Raw genomic sequence first — 23,365 nt, 5'->3', positions numbered from 1 at the left:
ATTCTTTTTTAAAAAAAGCATAATGGCCTCAATCAGGCTCGACAACAAATCTAAATGATAGGTCTATGTGTGAGATCAACAAAGTATACTGTTTGCTGTCTCCTACCTGAAACTGTGGAGTGCTCACCTCTCCTTTATTTCAAAAGAATTACTGTGAAATAAAGTGATTAAAATACACAAAAGGGGAAAAGAACTATAACAAACTTGAAAGGTGAATTAAACCCTTCTATAATATCCTGTTAAATCTCATTCTTCTTAAAAATATGAATACAAATAAATATCCTTCATATTTACAATTGATGATTAGTATGATAAGTAATCTACATACTATATATACAATGTGTTTGTGTGTGTATATATATATACACAGTATATGGAACATCTATATTTGGTGCATTAGATTGGATGGTGATTACTGGATGTGCTCATTTTATGAAAATTCATTGAGATGTCTAAAATGATGTGTGCACTTTGCTGCAGGTATATATTTCATTAAAAAGTAAAAAATACCAGAAAGTGCAATATATTTAGGTCATTTACCACAGCTTTCTGAACTAACATGAAAATCATTTTTTTCTAAAATATTTATTATTAAGATTGTGCAGACCTTGTCTGATTTTTTTGAAAGACACTTGTCTGTTTCGTCATGGTTAATTAAGTTGCCCTATTTTTTTCACACCCAAACAGCCCACCCACCACTGTGAGGAAGATCTTTTCCCTAGAACAGTGTGATCCCTTATCTTCTTCCCTTTGCCTAATTCACTCTTAAGAAACACTGAATTTTTTTTTTTTTTAAGAAATTGAGGATTTAACCAAAACGTGAGTTCTAATTAGGACAATAAAATTAATCCTAACTACATTTCCTTATAAATACAAAAATGTGTCTTGGAAACACATCCCACCTGGGGAGCTAAGCGATGAGAGTAAGCAATTATAATGGCTGGCTCCTCCAGCTCTTTGCTTTGAGTTGCTGTAAGAAAAAAAAACAAACAAAAGTGGTTAAAGGTAAGTTAAGAGGGAGAATGACTCACTCTTCCTTTTGACAGAGCCTATCTGATAAAGGGAGGTCACTGATCAGAGGAAATACACAGTAAATTTTGCATATTCAAAATATGTAACTATAATAATTTTTAAATACTGATAAAAGTTAAAGTTTGAGGTTGCTATCATTTCTTCTTTTCCTCGAGAAACAATAGTATATTTCTATTACTTCTATAAATTCTTATTTCAAAGATCAAGGAAGTGCACTTTAGTTCCAGTTTTTCAGGATTTGCTTAATACAGCTATATTTACCTTATTCAAGACCTTTCATGATTTGCTAGTTAATATAATCTTCAGCCTCATCTGGGATTCCTATAATACCCCAACCAGGTTATGCAATTTTCTCTGAAACTCTTCCAGTTCCATTACATTATCCTTGAAGCATGTCAACCAAAACTGCAGGAAGTGTGCATTAAGGTTTCCTTCTAAGAGTGGGACAGTTCTTCTTCTTGGTTTCTAGAGCGTCTGATGGGGCTTGGCATTTAAGTGGCCTTTTTTTTTTTTTTTTATCACAGCTAACAAGTTATACTAATAAACAGAAAACGTCTACAGAAATCTCTAAATTTCATTTCTAGGTTGTAACGCAAAGGTTAGAAATTACCATTTAACAAGAGAATGTTAAGATAATTTTCCCCCAAATTGCCAAATTGCCTTATTAGAACTCACACAGTTTTACTAAGAGTTCTGGGTGTTAATCCCATGGGTTTATAGTTTAAATCTGGAAACATTTAATGTCATCTGAAAGGTATGGACATTTCTCTGTATACTACCTCTCTCTAGGGAATTTATTAAAATGCTAAGCAAGATTAGTCTCAATACCTAACTCTGAGGAAGCTATCTATTTGTAATTCTGCAGCATTTATCCCATTGGTCCTACTCTTTGTTCTCTATTTTTAAACCAATCTTTTATCCAGTGATATCCTGGTAAATGCTTAACTGGTTTGGGCTGGGGGTGAGGAGGCAGGAGGCAGCCTCAGACTGCTTTGTTTATTGTGATGTAAATACTCCTGCAGTGACCTATTCTACAGGCCTCCAACCAGCTAGCAAAACTGATATCAAACAGCTTGCAGAATTCCTTGAAATGTAACAATTTGACCCGCCAGCCTGTGTAAACTGCCTTCAGCACACCACTACTTTTCTCTGTTATAATAATGCCGCATTATATCATACCATGGCTGAGTTTGAGGAACAGCTTCTATTTAGCCTTCCTAAAAATATAGACTAATGGCATCTACTGATTTTTTCCACGGAACACTCTAAATATTTTTCAAGCTCTGAAAGAACTATTGTGATTTATTCATTTATTTCCAGAAAGAAATTAAAGTAAGTGAATTAGTGAGGCAGAATTTCCCCTTCTGAAAGCCAGTGTGCATTTACGACAAAAAGTTGTACTTACTGGGTTTTCAAGCATTCTGCCCTATAACACAGACTTCACTGGCTTGTCTGATTTGGGAAGTCTTCGACTCACCCACCTGGGGTACCCAAAGTGACACTTGCACTCCTCCTGGATGGAAGCCACTCTATCTATTAGGTAAAAGTTAAAGTGGACATAAGACTAAACATGGGCAATCTGGACCATTTGTGAGAAAATCCTTTACTAGGTCAAAGTCCAAGTGGCAGACATACAACTTGGTGCCTTTAGAGAAGATGGTTTACAATGACTACAGTCACCACTATCAAATCCTGTAACTTAGGTTACTGCCAGACTTTTCTAGGCAGCCAAATCTAGCATGGAGCAGGAAGAAGAGGGAAACTTCCTCAGAACACAAATGCCATGAGTACTAATCCTGGAGGTCTCTGCCTTGTCCAGATGCTGCCAGCTGTGTGAGGACTCATTTTGAGACACCAGCTGTTAGGGGTGGAGGAATTATGGTGGGAAGGAAGGGGTAGGCAGGGTCCCAAGAGATGAGATGGTTGATCAGAACAGCAGTGACCTGGGAGGCAACAGTGGTTGATAGTGGCCATATACAAGCAGATGAAGATTACATTAATTGACACCCTTATTTCTGGATTTGACCATAAACATCCTGCGAATTAGTGACACTTCCTTGGCTAATGGGAATTACAGCCATAGAAAAATTCTTTCTTAATGGGAAGGAAATGAATTAAAACGTAGCAGTTCTGCTAACAGGATACTAAAAACTGATATGCAAAAGTTGTTTTAACTATTCAGGTAGTTTGTACTAGAAGATCTTCTGGTTTTTAAAAACTTTGTATTTCTTCAAAACTTGGCTACATTTTGTAAGAGCCGGCTTACTTAGAAAAATATAAAAAGGGAATGGGAGCTTTACTAGATATTCTAAATTCAGTGAAAACTGTATATGTAACTAATGTTTACTTTGTAAAATGTTACTCTATAGAAGTTGCAACTAAATGGCTACTATATCTTAAATTTTAACAATTCTGAGAGATGCTGGTTTTAACAGGATGATGCTAAAAGACAAAGGAAAGCTTTTGTTAAGGAAAGAGTTACAACTTTGCATATTCTAGTTATATTAAGCATCAGTAGAAGACCACATTCCACAAGTATTAGAACAGGAAGCAAACCTGAAAGACAGGCTTTTCTTTCCTATTGTTCTCATATTTTCATGTGATTTATTTCCTGAGTTTTCCTTCTTCTGCTTGCTCAAGCTAAAAGGATTAACAAAATACCTAGCCTGTGCCTCACCCCGCATGAGTCTCTGCAGAGACGGGGTGTGGCTCACGTGTGCTTACTTACTGAGTGAGCCCCACAGTTGGAAGATTTATGCTGGAAAAGAAAGACCTCAAGGGGTGGTGCTGGAATTTCCTTTTCCAAAGACATTCTCCCTACCCTGGGAGGAAAAGTGTCTGTAATTTTGCTCCACTTCATTTCATAAGCAAAACAAAGTACTCATCCATAGTATTAAAACTCCAAAAATTGCTATAAAACGAATAATCTTTAATTTATTCACCAAAATCTAAAGAGAACAGTCCTTAAAGACATCTTTTATATGACTGCCCAATTTACCCAAAATAATTGCTTCCAGTAAGGCCCAAATCTTTGTTTTGTTAACCATTACATCCATCCTTGCAAACTAACAAAATTTGCCTGGCAAATAGAGGGTACTCAATATGTAGATGATAAATTAAAAATAAGCATTTATGTTATCTCCTTAATGATAACTTCCAAGTATGGACAAAAAAAATATCTGGGAATACATGTAAAATTTTGGTAATAATATAGTATGTTGACTCCATAGCAAGAGAATATCAAGTCTGTCGGTGACTATAAATTTTCTTTTGTATGCCACTCTGAAATAATCATCTATCTACTCATTCAACTAGAATTGACTGAGGACCTCCCATGGGCATGGCACCTCTGGCACATGGCATAAGGAAAGTGAGGTATGGACTCTCCCATGGCGGAGTTCGTAGTGTGGGTACAGGGTGGGGGGTGGGGTGGGTGTTGCAGCCTACAAATACATGATCCTAACAGCGGAGGAACAGAAAAGTCGTTCCTCCAGCTGGAAGTGGTGACTCATGCCTGTAATCCCAGCACTTTGGGAGGACCAGGTGGGCAGATCACTTGAGGTCAGGAGCTCGAGACCAGTCAGGCCAGCATGGTGAAACTAAAAATACAAAAATTATCTGGCTGTGGTGGCGCACTCCTGTAATCTCAGCTACTAGGGAGGCTGAGACAGGAGAATCGCTTGAACCCGAGAGGTGGAGGTTGCAGTGAGCCGAGATTGCGCCATTGCACTCCAGCCTGGGCAACAGAGTGAGACTCCGTCTCAAAAAAAAAAAAAAAAAAACGACAACAACAACTAGTTTGTTCCTCCAATTGCTAGGGGTGCCCAGTAGGCTGGTACAGAGAAGGCTCTGAACTTTAGCAAATTACTAAATACATATTTTTGCCATACAGAGGTGCTCATTCATTCTGAAGTTGCCCCAAGACTGTGAAGTGCTCCCTGAATTAAAGAAAGATTAAATTCTAATAGCATGTGGTCAGAATTAACTGTATTTGTTTGTTTATTGCTTGCAGCTTTTTTGTCTTTCTTTTTTTTTTTTAATTTTGAGACAGGGTCTTGCTCCGTGGCCCAGGTTGGAGTGCAGTGGTATAATCATTGCTCACTGTAGCCTTGAACTCCTGGACTCAAGCAATCCTCCCACCCCAGCCTCCCAAGTAGCTGGGACTACAGGTGCTTCCCACCATGCCCAGCTAATTATTTGTATTTTTTTTTTTTTAGAGATAGGGTCTCACTATATTGCCCAGGCTTGCTTGCAGTTTTTTGAAGAATAAGTTATGGACCCTGAAATGTATCCATTTCAAGCAAACCATTCAATAAATTTTAATAAACATGTAGTCCAACCAACAGCACAATCAAGTTTCAGAAAACTTTGAGAACCCTCGGGTACTCCATCATGTCCTTTTGCAGTTAATTCCTGTTTCACATCTTTATACCACCCCTGGCATTAGGGAACTGCCGACCTGTTTTCCATGTCCATAGTTTTGATTTATCTAAAATTTCTTACAAATGGAGTAATATTATATACAGTTTTTTTTTTTTAATCTGGTTTGTTTCATCTAATGTTTTTGATATTCATCCATGTTGCTCTATCTGTATTTTGTTCCTTTTTGTTCTAGGTTGCCTTCCATTGTATGGCTATACAAAAGTTTGTTTATCTATTTACCAATTAATGGGCATTTGGGATGTAACTATATTTCACTGTATTCCTGCTCTATGAAAAGACTTTGGGTCTATATTGTGTTACATATGTGCTAGTTCTATATTAATAATAAGTCACTGATTGGTTCACCATTCACTCAATAAATATTTATTATGCATTTCCTTTGTACCAGTCTGTGTTCTAGGTACTTAGGAGATAGAATTGTACAAAATACAAAAACCCCTGCACTCGTAGAGCCTCCATTCTAATGGAATGACAGAAAATAAGCAATAAACATAATAAACCAGTAAACTTTATAACAACTTAGAAGATGAAAAGTGCTATGAAATACAGAACAGTAAGAGAGGTTGGACCGGCATGTAGTGGTCACAGTAGTCCTCACTGAGAAGATAATGTTTAAGCAAAAACACGAAGGAGGTAATGGAGTTAACCATATGGCTCTCTGGGGAAGAGGTGTTCCAAGAAGAAAGACCCAGTTAATATAAAGACAGGAGCATGGCATGTGTTTGAGGAACCCAGGGTAAATGGGGTGGTTGGAGTATATAGAATAAGAGAGGTAAAGATGAGGAGAAGAAGATTATAACCAGGTAGGAACTTGTAGTTAACTATAAAGACTTTGGGCCAGGGGCGGTGGCTCAGACCTGTAATCCCAGCACTTTGGGAGGCCAAGTTGGGTGGATCACGAGGTCAGGAGTTCAAGACAAGCCTGGCCAACATGGTGGAACCCCATCTTTACAAAAATTAGCTAGACGTGGTGTTGCGTTCCTGTAATCCCAGCTACTCTGGAGGCTGAGGCAGGAGAATTGCTTGAAATGGGAACCAGGAGGTGGAGGGTGCAGTGAGCTGAGATCGTGCCACTGCACTCCAGCTTGGGATACAGAGCGAGACTCCATTTCAAAAAAAAAAAAAAAAAAGACCTTGGCCTTCTTCTTCTCCAAAGATTCACAACTCCTCACCAGCAAGGCAACAAAAATGGATAGAGAAAGAATTTGATGAATTGATAGAAGTAGGTTTCAAAAGGTGAGTAATAACAAACTCCTCCAAGCTAAAGGAGCATGTTCTAACCCAATGCAAGGAAGCTAAGAACCCAGAAAAATGGTAGAGGAATTGCTAACTAGAATCACCAGTTTAGAGAAGAACATAAATGACCTGATGGAGCTGAAAAACACAGCACAAGAACTTCGTAAAGCATACACAAGTATCAATAGCCAAATCGATCAGGTGGAAGAAAGAATATCAGAGACTGAAGATCAACATAATGAAATAAAGTGTGAAGACAAGCTTAGAGAAAAAAGAATGAAAAGGAATGAACAAAGCCTCCAAGAAATATGGGACTATGTGAAAAGACCAAACCTACGTTTGATTGGTGTACCTGAAAGTGACAAGGAGAATGGAACCAAGTTGGAAAACACTCTTCAGGATATTATCCAGGAGAACTTCCCCAACCTCACAAGACATGCCCACATTCAAATTCAGGAAATACAGAGAACACCACAAAGATACTCCGCAAGAAGAGCAACCCCAAGACACATAATTGTCAGATTCACTAAGGTTGAAATGAAGGCAAAAAAATGTTAAGGGCAGCCAGAGAGAAAGGTCGGGTTACCCACAAAAACAAACCCATCAGACTAACAGCAGATCTCTCAGCAAAAACCCTACAAGACAGAGGACAGTGGGGGCCAATATTCAACATTCATAAAGAAAAGAATTTTCAACCCAGAATTTCATATCCAACCAAACTAAGCTTCATAAGCAAAGGAGAAATAAAATTCTTTATAGACAAGCAAATGTTGAGAGATATCACCACCAGGCTGCCTTATAAGAGCACCTGAAGGAAGCACCAAATATGGAAAGGAAAAACTGGTAACAGCCACTGCAAAAACATACCAAATTGTAAAAGCCATCGACACTATGAAGAAACTGCATCAACTAACAGGCAAAATAACCAGCTAGCATCATAATGATGGGATCATATTCACACATAACAATATTAACCTTAAATGTAAACAGGCTAAATGCCCCAACTAAAAGACACAGATTGGCACACTGGATAAAGAGTCAAGACTCATCAGTGTGCAAAGACACACATCGGCTCAAAATAAAGGGATGGAGGAATATTTACCAAGCAAATGGGAAGCAAATGAAAAAAAAAAAAAAAAAGCAGGGGTTGCAATCCTAGTCTCTGATAAAGCAGGCTTTAAACCAACAAAGATCAAAAGAGACAAGGCCATTACATAATGGTAAAGGGATCAATTCAACAAGAAGAACTAACTATCCTAAATATATATGCATGAAATATAGGAGCACCCTGATTTATAAAGCAAGTTCTTAGAGACCTACAAAGAGACTCAGACTCCCACACAATAGTAGTGGGAGACTTTAGCATGCCACTGTCCCTAATGGACAGATCAATGAGACAGAAAATTAACAAGGATATTCAAGACTTGAACTCAGCTCTGGACAAAGCAGACCTAATAGATATCTACAGAATTCTACACCTGAAATCAACAAAATATACATTCTTCTCAGCACATCGCACTTATTCTAAAATTGACCACATAATTGGAAGTAAAACACTCCTCAGCAAATGTAAAACAACAGAAACCACAACAAACTGTCTCTCAGAACACAGTGCAATCAAATTAGAAGTCAGGATTAAGAAACTTACTCAAAACTGCACAACTACATGGAAACTGAACAACCTGCTCCTGAATGACTACTGGGTAAATAACAAAATTAAGGCAGAAATAAATAAGTTATTTGAAACCAGTGAGAAAAAAGACACAGCACACCAGAATCTCTGGGACACAGCTAAAGCAGTGTTTAGAGAGAAATTTATAGCACTACATGCCCACAGGAGAAAGCAGGAAAGATCTAAAATCAACACCTTAACATCACAATTAAAAGAACTAGAGAAGCAACAGCAAACACATTCAAAAGCTTGTAGAAAACAAGAAATAACTAAGATCAGGGCAGAACTGAAGGAGACACAGAAACAAAAATCCCTTCAAAAAATAAATGAATCCAGGAGTTGGTTTTTTGAAAAGATTAACAAAATAGACCACTACCAGACTAATAAAGAAGAAAAGAGAGAAGAATCAAGTAGACACAATAAAAAATGATAAAGAGGATATCACCACCGATCCCACAGAAATACAAACTACTATCAGAGAATACTATAAATACCTCTATCCAAATAAACTAGAAAATCTGGAAGAAGTGGATAAATTCCTATACACATACGTCCTCCCAAGACTAAACCAGGAAGAAGTCAAATCCCTTAATAGACCAATAACAAGTTCTGAAATTGAAGCAGTAATGAATAGCCTACCAACAAAAAAAAAAAAAAAAAAAAAAAAAAAAAAAAGCCCAGGACCAGACAGATTCAGAGCCAAATTATACCAGAGGTACAGAGAGGAGCACTATTCCAAACAATAGAAAAAGAGGAATTACCTCCCTAACTCATTTTATGAGGCCAGCATCATCCTGATACCAAAACCTGGCAGAGACACAACAAAAAAAGAAAATTTCTGGCCAATATTCCTAGTGAACATAGATGTGAAAATCCTCAATAAATACTGGCAAACCAAATCCAGCAGCACATCAAAAAGCTTATCCACCATGATCAAGTCAGCTCCATCCCTGGGATGCAAGGCTAGTTCAACATATGCAAATCAATAAATGTAATCCATCACATAAACAGAACCAATGACAAAAACCACATGATTATCTCAATAGATGCAGAAAAGGCCTTTGACAAAACACCCCTTCAGGCTAAAAACTCTAAATAAACTAGGTATTGATGGGATGTATCTCAAAATAATAAGAGCTATTTATGACAAACCCACAGTCAACAACATACTGAATGGGCAAAAGCTGGAATCATTCCCTTTGAAAACTCGCACAAGACAAGGATGCCCTCTCTCACCACTCCTATTCAACATAGTATTGGAAGTCCTGGCCAGGGCAATCAGGCAAGAGAAAGAAATAAAGCATATTCAAATAGGAAGACAAGAAGTCAAATTGTCTCTGTCTGCAGATGACATGACTGTATATTTAGAAAACCCCATCATCTCAGCCCCAAATCTCCTTATGCTGATAAGCAACTTCAGCAAAGTCTCAGGATACAAAATCAATGTGCAAAAATCACAAGCATTACTATACATCAATAACAGACAAACAGAGAGCAAAATCATGAGTGAACTCCAATTCACAATTGCTACAAAGAGAATAAAATACCTAGGAATACAACTTACAAGAGATGTGGAGGACCTCTTCAAGGAGAACCGCAAATTACTACTCAAGGAAATAAGAGAGGACACAAACAAATGGAAAAACATTCCATGCTCATGGATGGGAAGAATCAATATCATAAAAATGGCCATACTGTCCAAAGTAATTTATAGATTCAATGTTATCCCCATGAAGCTACCAGTGACTTTCTTCAAAGAATTTTTAAAAACTACTTTAAATTCCATATGAAACCAAAAAAGAACTTGTATAGCCAAGACAATCCTAAGCAAAAAGAGCAAAGCTGGAGGCATCACACTACCTGACTTCAAACTATACTACAAGGCTGCAGTAACCAAAACAGCATGGTACTGGTACCAAAACAGATATATACACCAAAGGAACAGAGAAGAGGCCTCAGAAATAATGCCGCACATCTGCAACTATCTGATCTTTGACAAATCTTACAAAAACAAGCAATGCAGAAAGGATTCCCTATTTAATAAATGGTGTTGGGAAAACTGGCTAGCCATATGCAGAAAAGTGAAACTGGACCCCTTCCTTACACCTTATACAAAAATTAACTCAAGATGGATTAAAGACTTAAACATAAGACCTAACACCATAAAAACCCTTCAAGAAAACCTAGGCAACACCATTCAGGACATAGGCATGGGCAAAGACTTCATGACTAAAACACCAAAAGCAATGGCAACAAAAGCCAAAATTGACAAATGGGAGCTAATTAAACTAAAGAGCTTCTGCACAGCAAAAGAAACTCACAGCAGAGTAAACAGGTAACCTACCGAATAGGAGAAAATTTTTGCAATCTATGCATCTGACAAAGGGCTAATATCCAGAATCTACAAGGAACTTAAACAAATTTACAAGACAAAAATCAAGCAACTCCATCAAAAAGTGGGCAAAGGATATGAACAGACAGTTCTCAAAAGAAGACATTTATGTGGCCAACAAACATATGAAAGAAAACTCATCATCACTGGTCATTAGAGAAATGCAAATCAAAACCACAGTGAGATACTATCTCACACCAGTTAGCATGGCAATCATTAAAAAGTCAAGAAACAACAGATGCTGGAGAGGATGTGGAGAAATAGGAACACTTTTACACTATTGTTGGGCATGTAAATTAGTTCAACCATTGTGGAAGACACTGTGCCAATTCCTCAAGGATCTAGAACCAGAAATACCATTCGACCCAGCAATTCCATTACTGGGTATATACCCAAAGGGTAATAAATCATGCTACTAGAAAGATACATGCACACGTATGTTTATTGCAGCACTGTTCACAATAGGAAAGACTTGGAACCAAGCCAAATGCCCATCAGTGATAGACTGGATAAAGAAAATGTGGCACATATACACCATGGAATACTATGCAGCCATGAAAAAGGATTAGTTCATGTCCTTTACAGGGACATGGATGAAGCTGGAAACCATTATCCTCAGCAAACTCACACAGGAACAGAAAACCAAACACTGCATGTTCTCACTCATAAGTGGGAGTTGAACAATGAGAACACATGGACATAGAGAGGGGAACATCACACACTGGGGCCTGTTGGTGGGTGGGGTGGGGGCCTAGGGGAGGGATCACATTAGGAGAAATACCTAATGTAGATGACGGGTTTATGGGTGCAGCAAACCACCATGGCATGTGTATACCTATATAACAAACTGGCACATTCTGCACATGTATCCCAGAACTTAAAGTATAATAAAATAAAAAATAAAAATAGTAAAAAAGATTTTGGCTTTTACTGCGAGTGAGATAAGGTTACAATGACAGTTTCAAACAAAGTAGTGACATGATCTGGCTTTTGTTTTAAAAATCACTGTGGCTTCTGAGTAGAGAACAGAGGAGACAACATTAGAAGCAAAGAGACCAGGAGAGACTACAGGAATAATCCAGACCAGAAATGATAGTGGCTTAGACCAGGTTGGTAGCAGTGGGTGTAATGAAATGCACCTGGATTCTGGGCTCATTTTGAAAATGGAACCAATATTCCTTATGGATTGATCGTGGGGTGTGGGAGACAAAAGATGACAGAAGGAAGACTATCAAAATTTTTTTCTGAGCAATTAAAAAGATCAAATTGCCATTACTTAAAACTAGCACAACAGTGAGTGGAGTAGATTTGGAATAGAAAATTAGAAGTTCAGTTTTGAGATGTCCACTAGACTTCCAAGTAGAGAATAAAAACAATCCCATGTGTCGCCAAGGGAAAGAACAAATTAATGTATACCTAAACACATCCTAGTGAAACAGAGCAGCAGAAATTCAGAGAAAATTTAGAAAGCAGTAGCGGAAAAGGCAAATGCCACTTTAAGGAATCATAATAAATCCAAGTCAATGATAGAACTATTTTTTCTTAGTGCTTTGAAGAAGCAATTGTCAACTTAGAATTCTATATCCAGGTAAACACTCATTCACTAAATCAATCATTCACTAAAAGTAATTAATCACTGAAAACATCTACAGGATATTCCTCAGCAAGAAAGAAAATAAACTCAGGCCAGGTGTGGTGGCTCATGCCTGTAATCGCAGCACTTTGGGAGGCCGAGGCGGGCAGATCACTTGAGGTCAGGAGTTCAAGACCAGCTTGGCCAACATGCTGAAACCCCATCTCTACTAAAAATACAAGAAAATAGCCGGGTGTGTACACAGGTGCCTGTAGCCCCAGCTACTTGGGAGGCTGAGTCAGGGGAATCACTTGAACCAGGGAGGCAGAGGCTGCAATGAGCCGAGATTATACCACTGCACTCCAGTCTGGGTGACAGAGCAAGATGGTGAAAAAAAAAAAAGAAAGAAAGAAAGAAAGAAGGGAGGGAAGGGAAGGGAAGGGAATGGAAGGGAAGGGCGGAAGGAAGGAAGGGCGGAAGGAAGGAAGGAAGGGCGGAAGGAAGGAAGGAAGGAAGGAAGGAAGGGAAAGAAGAAAGAGAGAAAGAAGGAAGGAAGGAAGGAAGGAAGGAAGGAAGGAAGGAAGGAAGAAAAAGAAAGAAAATGAACCCAGAGGTAAGGGCAGTATGCAGGAAACAACAGTGAGCACAGAAAGTGAGGACATCATGGTGAATTTAATAAACTATTGGCTCTGCAAATGAGAAACTAGTGAAGTTTTAACACGTATGTTAAAGTCCTGATTTTGATCAGGGGAAAGATACATGTGCTAAATAACTTTAAACTTTGTTAGAAAAAGTGACTGTTTCAAATAATAAGAAAGATATAACTATAAGCTTCCAAATCAGGAAACAAAAGAAAGGGGATTAAAGAAAGCTTCACTAATTCAAATAATGCGAAAATGAAAGAAAAAAATTGAAGAAGAGCATGCTTAAAAATATGACACAAATTAAGATGGTCAATGTTAAGTCCAAATCAGTAATCTCAATAAATAAGAAAGGAATAAGCTTTTTTATCTAATGACAAAGACTAAAAAATTGTAAGCAGCAGAAACACGGTACATCTCTTTATCTGTCACTTTTAGAAGACACACCCCAAACAGCAAAAGCTGAAAATAAAAGTATGAAAAATACTTACTAAGCAAATTCTTACCAAAAGAATATTTGTAATCTCAATATTAATAACAGATAAATTAAAACTGAAGGTAAAATAACAAATAGCATAGAGGGACCTATTATACAGTATAAAGACAAAAATTATAATCTAACAGGATGTTCAAATTATTATCTCATATACCCCTGACATCAGAACCATATATAAAGCAAAAACTAACAGAATTACAAGGATAAATGGACAGATCCACAATAATACAGAGAAATTTTTAACATACCATCAAAAACTAATAGATCATGAAAACAAAATATTTTTAAGGTCATGAATTTAAATAATCCCATTGACAAGCTTGATGTAATAGACAAACACGTGTAGAGACTTATACTCAAGAAATGGCAATTGTACATTGATTCAACACTAGATCATAACAGAAATCTCAATAAAGTTTAAATAATTCATATTAAGTAATCCCTAATCTCTGACCATAATGTAATTAAATTAACAATCAACAAGAAAACCTAGCTAAAAACAGAAATGAAACCCCCCGACACACATTTTTAGAAACTGAATAAAACATACTCCTAAGTAACACAATAAAATCCAATTGTAACATAAAATGTTTAGAACTAAACAACAATGAAAGCACTATAAAACATGTAGAATTAAGCTAATGTGGTAATTAGAGCTATATTTAAAGCTTTAACATTTATTTAAAAAAACAAAGAGAGATTTATTTAGAGAAAAATAATCACACAAATGAATTCGGTCAATATTAAACTATTAAAACTAAAAAGGGAAAGAAAAGAAAAAAAGAACAGAGTAAAAAGCAAAATGATAAAAACAAGGGCACCAATGAAACAGGATCTTAAAATCAAGAGAAGTGATTCAATGCTTTGGGATATTCAGTACTTCATTCATCCATGGGAAAGGCAAGGGTTCACTCAGTATGTTGGGAGAGTGCTCTGAATCTTTAAATGTAAAATGTAATTGGAAGAACTTAAAACAGAGTTACCATTTGACCCAGAAATACCATTACTGGGTATATAGTCAAAGGGAAATAGATCACTGTGGCAAAAAGACACATGCACTTGTATGTTCATCACTGCGCTATTCACAATAGCAGAGACATGGAATTAACATGCTCATCAGTGGTGGGCTGGCTAGAGAAAGTGTGGTACAAATACACCAGGGTATACTATACAGACACAAAAAAGAATGAAATAATGTCCTTTGCAGCAACATGTATGCACCCGGAGATCATATCCTAAGCAAATTAACACAGGAACAAAAAACCAAATATCACATATTCTCACTTACAAGTGGGAGCTAAGCATTGAGCACACATGGACATAAACATGAGAACAATAGACACTGTGGACTATAGGGGGAAAGGAGAAGAATGTGGGTTGAAAAACTACCTATTGGGTACTCTGCTCACTATCTGGGTGCAATACACCCATGTAACAGTCCTCCATACATAGTTCCTGTATCTAAAATAAAAGCCAAAATTAAAGAAAAAAAGAAAAAACTAATTGAAATATAGGTGAAGACAATTCGCAATTCAGGATTAAAAACAAAACTGCCTGGTAGTCATAAGAACTGAAACATCCCTAGTAGGAAGGTGAATTTAAATCTTACTATTTTGCCTTCAGGGAAGAAAACAGATGCATTTTTAGTGTTATTTAAAACACTTTCATTATTCAATAGGTCAGCATTTTATAACTAAAAACAGATGAAGAACTCCTACTCACTACTTATTTTTACTTTCTGAAAAGTAAATAGATATCTGTAATATATTTTATTTGTAGTACAATGATATCTTTAAAACTCCAAATGACATCTTAAGGGAATCACAAAATAAGTAGTTTCTTATATTTAACAGGCTTAACTTCAACTCTTCTTTATTTTTATGTTCCTTGTATTTTAAAATAGGGGAAAAAAAGCTATAAAGTTATTTCCTAAAACATACTTAGTTTTATTAGAACTTAAATCTAAGAAATGCCTCCAAGTAAAACAACTCTCTAGGGGAAGTTGCACATATCGAAGAGGCTTTTTAATATAAAATGGATTTCAGTAACTGCAAATTACTTCTCAATTAGGGAACGTTGACACATTCTCCAAACAGGTGATAAAGATGGGAGCTGAGAAAGGGGGAGGAGCAATGAAGCTTGCAGGTGCTCTGACTTAAACTTTCATCAAAACAAGATTTATTCAGGGAGAAATCATGTAATCACACAATTAAGAAGTAGATATACACAATGTGCTTGGCATATTGCCATTTTTAAATCCACACAGCACTCTCCAATGCAATGAGGCACTTTTGCTGAGGGGTTTTAATTCCCCTAACTTTTCCAGGTAGAGAACTTGCAATTTTGAGAATGTACAAGGGAAAATTTTAGGTCAGGTGCAGTGGCTCGTGCTTGTAATCCCACCACTTTTGGAGGCTGAGGCAAGCGAATCACATGAGGCCAGGGGTTTGACACCAGCCTGATCAACCTGGTGAAACCTTGTCTCTACCAAAAATACAAAAAATTAGCCAGGTATGGTGGTGCATGCCTGTAGTCCCAGCTACTCAGGAGGCTGAGTAGGTTCTCTTTGAACCTGGTAGTAGGAGGCTGCAGTGAGCCAAGATTGTGCCACTGCACTCCAGCTTGGGTGACAGAGAGAGACTATCTCAAAGAAAAAAAAAAAAAAAGAAAAATTTACAAGTTAGAAAAGGGCCCAATATATGATGAGAAGCAATCTTTACCTAAAAGCTTTTTTATTTGCAAAATTATTGTTATACTTTGTGATATATTTATTTGTTTACTTTATAGGATAAAGTGCTCTAGATTTTGTTTTGCTCTAAATATTCTAAAACCCACAAGAAGCCCCAAAGATTCCACTGTATTTTAGATTATTTGATTTCTTCTTTATAGATGTGTTACAGTGTTTTTTGTGAACCAGTAACACATGTAGTGATTTGTTTCTACAAACCAACACTGAATACTATTTTATTTAACTATATTCATTAATAAAACAGTCAACATTAATATGCATTTCTCATCTGGGTCTGTGACTTTAGGTGATAATTTTTACTTTGTTCCCACCTTAAATATTACCTTACTTCATCTAGAGTTTTTCATTGTATGCAAATCCACTATGAATATTTTACTTGTATTCCATTATTTATGTCAATATAGAAATAGCTAGTACCTGCAAACTGATACGCCATTTGACTAGTGAGACTTTACTTCACAGTTTGCCAACACAGCAGTTACTTAAAATTTATGGGTTATTTTTCTTCCCATCTTCTATTTAGATTTATCTAAAGCTTCAGTTCTCAAGCCTCTGTTTGTCTCTGTATTCTATTACCATCTAAGGGACACATCTTTCCTTGAGGTTTTATTTTCTATCTTATTGATTAACTCTCAATATCTAGCCTGTACTTCTCCTAAGTTTTCTAAGGAGCGTGCCACTTGGATATCGAGTTCCCTGGGCCCTTAATTTATGTATTTCCATAGCAAATTCCTCAGTGGAATTTATTGTACAGTGTTTCCTCATTTGTCTTTCTGACTGGACTGAATGTCACTTGGAGGCCATGCATGTCTCATTTACTATTGAAACATCAGCACAGTCAGTGCATGAGTAAGTGCTCAGTAGGTATTTGTTTTATGCATGAATTAATGAATGAATGAACCCGATCCACATCAATACACTGTTTATGTCTGATAGGGTTTGGCTGTGTCCCCACCCAAATCTCATCTCCAATTCCCATGTGTTGTGGGAGGGACCTTTTGGGAGGCAACTGAATCACAGGGGAGGGTCTTTTCTGTACTGTTCTTCTGATAGTGAATAAGTCTCATGAGATCTGATGGTTTTAAAAACAGGAGTTTCCCTGCACAAGATCTCTCTTGGCCTGCTGCCATCCATGTAAGATGTGACTTGCTCCTCCTTGCCTTCTGCCATGATTGTGAGGCCTCCCTAGCCATGTAGAACTCTAAGTCCAATAAACCTTTTTTTTTTTTTTGTAAATTGCTCAGTCTCGGGTATGTCTTTATCAGCAGCATGAAAATGGACTAATACAAGGTCTGTGGGTACCAGGAGAAATAGGAAAAGAAGATTGAGGATTTATTGAAAGTATGGAGAGCAGCTTTACTGCTAGGCCTACTAGTAGTAAGCAGTACTGTCAATAGAACACCATTTACAAATGAGCACTTAAGTTTTTTAATGCAGTAACTGAGAAAACACCAGATCTGAATATTACCATAATGACATTTAATATGTACCTACTAAATACATACATTTAAGTTTTTAGTGTTCCCAGTTAAAGTTCTGTTCAACTTTTCTTTTAATGTTACTGGCCTTTGTCTTTTGTTTAAAAATTGATTTGGTCAAAATACACCAGTGCTAAACCTAATCAGGGACATTCATTACCTGACAATTCACTGTGTATGGATGAACAAACTGGAAGGGAGTTCTAGTTTTCTCTGCTTTTGGAGGAAGGAAATATTTGACTAACTGAGGTACTACAATAAATGCTTGTTACTATTGGGATCATGGTGGACAGATGCGAAAGTAGACCCAGGTAATCCACCTTTGTGTGATCCCCTCCCCTTGAGATGGGACATCTGTCTTGCTAAGGGACCCTGGCTCTTCACCTGGCTTTAAAGAAGCAAGTTGCCTTGTTGTGAGCTGCCACATGGAAAGGACAAGGAACAGAGGGCAACCTCTCACTCACAGCCAGCAAGAAACTGAGCCCTCAGTCTGGCATTCTGCAAGGAATGGCATGCTGCCCAGTGACCACATGCATGTCAAGGTCTATCCTTCCTCAGTTAAGCCTTGGATGAGATGACATCCCTACTTACACCCTGACTGCAGCTTCATGAGACCCTGACACCCTCAGCAGAGAGTTTTTGTACAGCTGTACAGTGAATTTGTGTCTTAAGCTAAGTGTTATTACAAAAGAGTAAAAAAGTTTAAAGTTTATAAAGTAAAAAGTTACAATAAGCTAAGGTTAATTTATTATTAGGAAAAGAAATTTTAAATATAAATTGAGTGTAGGCTAAGTGTACAGTGTTTATAAAGTCTATAGTGATGTAGGATAATGTCCGAGGCTTTCACATTCACCCACCACTCACTCACCAACTTACGTAGAGCAACCTCCAGTCCTGCAAGCTCCATTCATGGTAAGTGTCCTATACAAGTGTGCCATTTTTTATCCTTTTTTTTTTTTTTTTTTTTTTTTTTGACAGATTCTTGCTTTGTTGCTCAGGCTGGAGTGTAGTGGCATGATCTTGGCTCATTTCAGCCTCCACCTCTTGGGTTCAAGTGATTCTCCTACCTCAACCTCCGAGTCACTGAGATTATAGGTGCGTGCCACCATGCCTGGCTAAGTTTTGTATTTTTGGTAGAAATGAGGTTTGGTCTCTACTAAATGTTGGTCAGGCTGGTCTCGAACTCTTGACCTCAAGTGATCCTGCTGCCTTGGCAGCAAAGTGCTGAGACTGCAGGCAGAGCCACTGTGCCTAGCCCCGTTTTTTGTTTGTTTGTTTGTTTATAACCATTGTGTTATAATTGTCTGTAGTATTCAGTGCAGTAACATGCTGCACAGATTTGTAACTTGGGAGAAATAAGCTATACCATACAGCCTAGGTTGTATAGTAGGCTATTTCATCTAGGTTTGTGTAAGTACACTCTATGATGTTTACACAATGACAATATCACTTAACAACACACCTTGCTCAGATTGTATCCCTGTCTTTAAGCAATGCATGGCTGTACTTCGTTGAAAAAAATCTGTTAGGAAAAAGAGCCTGAGTGCTGTAATTCATTTTCAAATATGGCACAGTAGAACCTTATTAAGGAGGTCAACTTCAGGTTCAGTTTTAAGTTCATATTTAAGTTTCATCTGAATTTCCTTTGTTATTTTGAAGGTATATTTCTATATTTGCATCCAAATCTATTTTAGAATCACATTAGTTGTTGAAGCTCAGGTTAGTCTGGCAGTTTCTGTAATGTTAAACATACACCTACCCTATGACTCAGAAATTCTACTTGTCATTTATTCAGCAGAAATAAAAACATATATCCATAAAAAGACCAGTTTAGGAATGTTCATAGCAGCTTTGTTCATAATAACCTCAAACTGGAACAGGCCAAATGTATCTCAACAGAAGAGTGGGTAAATAAATTGTGGTATGTCCATTAATGGAATATTACTCAGCAATAAAACACTGTGATGTGCTGCCTGGAACCCACCCTCAGAAATAAAGGGATTACTTCCCCTGGCTGCTAGGAGTGCTGCTGGAAGACAGCCCTCAGCTGTCAGCTTTTTATAAGGAGACCTTCCCTGCCTGAAAGCAGCAGCCTTGCCCAAGGTACAACCTTTCTGTAGAAGGAGCCCACATCTGATGCCTGATCAACACAGGGCAAGCATCAAGGCCCCCACACCACACCTTAAGATAGCTGACAGGCAGTCTCACACCAGGACCCCCACTGGGATGCACTGAGGCTGGGGCTGGAGCTGGAGCTGCCTCACAGCTCTATTCTTCAATCTGCTCAATCTGACTTCTTTCCCTGCCCTTCAAAAGCTGTGACTTCTAAGAGAACTCCTTTATCAATGCCCTGCGTGCTCATCTCTGTCTCTTCCCAGGGAATACAACCTGGGAGAAACTACCCATAAAACCAAGAAAATGGATGACCTCAAAATCATTTTCCTGAGTGAAAGAAATCAGACACAAAAGAGTATATATTATATGACTAATGAAGTTCCAGGATTGGAAAAACACGTATCAGGGAAGAAATCAGATCAGTGTTTGCCTTGGTGGGTACTGACTGGGAAGGGAATGAAGAATCTTTTTTCAGGGGTTGGAGATATTCTACATCTTGATAGGGGTGTGGAGTGCATGTCTGTATGAAATTGACAAAACTCTGAATTGTTCACTGTATGTACATTGTACCACAATTTTTTGTCTTCTTTACTTAAATTCTGGGATACATGAGAAGAATGTGCAAGTTTGATACATAGGTATACATGCGCCATGGTGATTTGCTGCACCTATCAACCCGTCATCTAGGTTTTAAGCCCCACATACATTAGGTATTTGTCTTAATGCTCTCCCACCCCTTGCCCCTGACTCCCCCTGACAGGCCCCAGTGTGTGATATTCCCCTCCCTGCATCCATGTGTTCTTATTGTTCAACTCCCACTTATGAGTGAGAAGATGCAGTGTGTACCACAGTTTTTGAAAAGTAAAAAATAAAAAGTAGCCACATCAAACTTAGTTGAAATTGAACTTATGGTCGGCCATTTAACATTCAGAATATTTAAATTTTCATGTGCCCAATCAAGCCTGTGTTCATTTGAAACCTGGCAGATAGTTTTTTGAAACTAAGTTTGGGAATTAACATGTCTGTTGTGCTCATCTTTTTGAGATTTGCAAAACTAACAGACATGCTTTTTCTGTTTGACTTATTAATTAAAGTGCTTTGCTAATCAGTGATAACTCCAGAGGCCAGGGAAAAGTCTTGAAATTGCTTCTTCTAGGATCACATCTATTCATTAATCAACAAACTGGGCATAATATTCACTCAACTACAATATTCACTCATCTACCTGTATCTTCATGTAGCATCCATGTCTCAGAGAATTCTAGATCAGATTACAAAATCGTAGACCAAACTTGCCCAACCTGCAGCCTGTGGGATGCACACAGCCCAGGATGGCTTTGAATGCAGCCCAAAACAAATACATAAACTTTCTTAAAACATTATGAGATGTTCTTGCAATTAAAAAAAAATCTCATCCGCTATCATTAGTGTTAGTGTATTTTATGTGTGGCCCAAGACAATTTTTCTTCTTCCAATGTAGCCCAGGTAAGCCAAAAGATTGGACGCCCCTGTAACTGTTACAGCCAGGAAAGACTTGAGATCTCTCAGTTTGCAGACAAGAAAGCTCAGGCTCACAGGAGGTAACTGAGTTGCCAAGGTCAGAGGAAGTCCCTGGTCTGGACAGGAATGGACTGACCCCATATCCCAGGGCATGTCCCACCAGACAACCCTGCTAGAAGTCTCTGTGCCTGTTATTTCCTCTGCAGTTTGGCTTGGAGAAGAAAGCCAATGAGTGTATTTTATCCCACGATTTCCCCTTCCCTCCACTGATGTTTCTTTTAAATATCTCCCCCTGTAATCAGCTTAGGATAAGAAGCTTAGTTCACGCAATAAAGGACTCTTTTTTGATCTTGATAGAGATCTAATTTTTGCCATCAGCTAGGAGAAAACAGTGTATCTGCTGCCCCTCTGTTTTCTTCTATTTCTCGTATGGCAATTTGTAGAAAGCAACTTTAGTGAAAACTATATTTGATTCTCAGTAAAAGGTTTGGCTCAGAAACTGAGAACATTTTACTAAAAATTCCAAAGAACTTCCATGTGTATGGAGAGATAACAGCAAATATGTGGCAATAGGTGCAAAGTAAATAACTAAGTCTGAAACGTGAACAGAAAGTAAATCATAAATGCAAACACTACATTGCAGTCCTCTTTTTCTCCTTAGCCTTTTCTTACAAAACCTGTGGCTTCCGTACAGAGTTGTAAATCTTTGCTTTGGATGTTTTCTGTCTAAGAAACATCTGAGAAAGCAAGCTAAGTCAAAGAAAGAATTAAAAATACAGAAAAATAATCTATAATTAATGACATATTCCATATTCTCTAATCATCTATATTTTGTGATTTTAAAACATCTTCTTTATTGCAAAATAATCCACATAGCATACAATTCACCAATTTAAAGTACACAGTGGAATGGCTTTTAGTATATTCATAGAGTTGTGTGACCATCACTACAATCAATTTTACAGTATTGTCATCAACCCAGTAAGAAACCCTATGCCCATTAGCATCACTCCCTATTCCCCACAATTCCCCCAAATATAGGCAACCACTAATGTACTTTCTTCCCTCTAGAAATTTGCCCATTCTGGATATTTCATATAAATAGAATCATATAACATTCATCCTGGTTTCTTTCACTTAGCATGATGTTTTCAAGAGTCATCCATGTTGTGGCGTGTATCAATACTTCATTTCTTTTTCATTTATTTGTAGAGACAAAGTCTTGCTCTGTAACCTAGATGGGAGTGTGGTGGCATGATCATTGCTCACTGCAGCCTTGAACTCCTGGGCTTAAGCAGTCCTCCCACCTCAGCCTCCCAAGTCACCAGAACTACAGGCGTGCACCACCATGCTTGGCTAATTTTTTACTTTTTGTAGAGATGGAGCCTTGCTATGCTGCTCAGGCTGGTCTTGAACTCCTGGCCTCAAGTGATCCTCCCACCTCAGTCTCCCAAAGTGCCAAGATTATGGGTGTAAGCCACAGTACCCAGCCTTTATTATTTTTAATTGGCAAATAATATTCCATTGAGTGGATATAGTATATTTGATTTATGTATTCATCAGTTTGATGAACATTTGGGTTTTGTTTCCACTTTTAGGCTGTTAAGAATAAGGCTGCTATGCACTTCATAGACAAATTTTTGGTGAATATATGTTTTCATTTCTTTTGGGAATACGCCTAGGAGTAGAATTGCTGTTCATATGGTAACTCTATGATTGATTGTTTGACGAACTGCCAGAGTGTTTTCTAAAGTGACAATATCATTTTAAATTTCCACTGTCAATTTCTCCAAATCCTTGCCAACACTTGTTATTACCTGTCTTTCTGATTATAGCATTCGCGTAGGTATGAAGTGGTCTCTTGTGGTTTTGATTTGTATTTCCCTGATGGTTAATGATGCTGAGCATCTTTTCATGTGTTTATTAGATATTTGAATATCTTCTTTGGAGAAATGTCTTTTCAAATCCTTTGTCCCTTTGAATATTGGATTATTTGTCTTTTTATTATTACATTGTAATTGTTCTCTATATAGATACT

General features: G+C 37.6%; 1 protein-coding gene across 6 annotated transcripts in view; it reads right to left on the bottom strand.

The window, feature by feature from the left end:
* PHACTR2 (phosphatase and actin regulator 2) overlaps window positions 1-23,365 on the bottom strand; it is a 301,180-nt gene that overhangs the window by 160,891 nt on the left and 116,924 nt on the right. The window lies entirely within an intron of this gene.

The sequence above is a fragment of the Chlorocebus sabaeus genome, chromosome 13, assembly GCF_047675955.1.
Source record: "Chlorocebus sabaeus isolate Y175 chromosome 13, mChlSab1.0.hap1, whole genome shotgun sequence".
In the NCBI taxonomy this organism is placed as follows: domain Eukaryota; kingdom Metazoa; phylum Chordata; class Mammalia; order Primates; family Cercopithecidae; genus Chlorocebus; species Chlorocebus sabaeus.
This window is presented reverse-complemented; position numbering and strand designations above follow the sequence as displayed.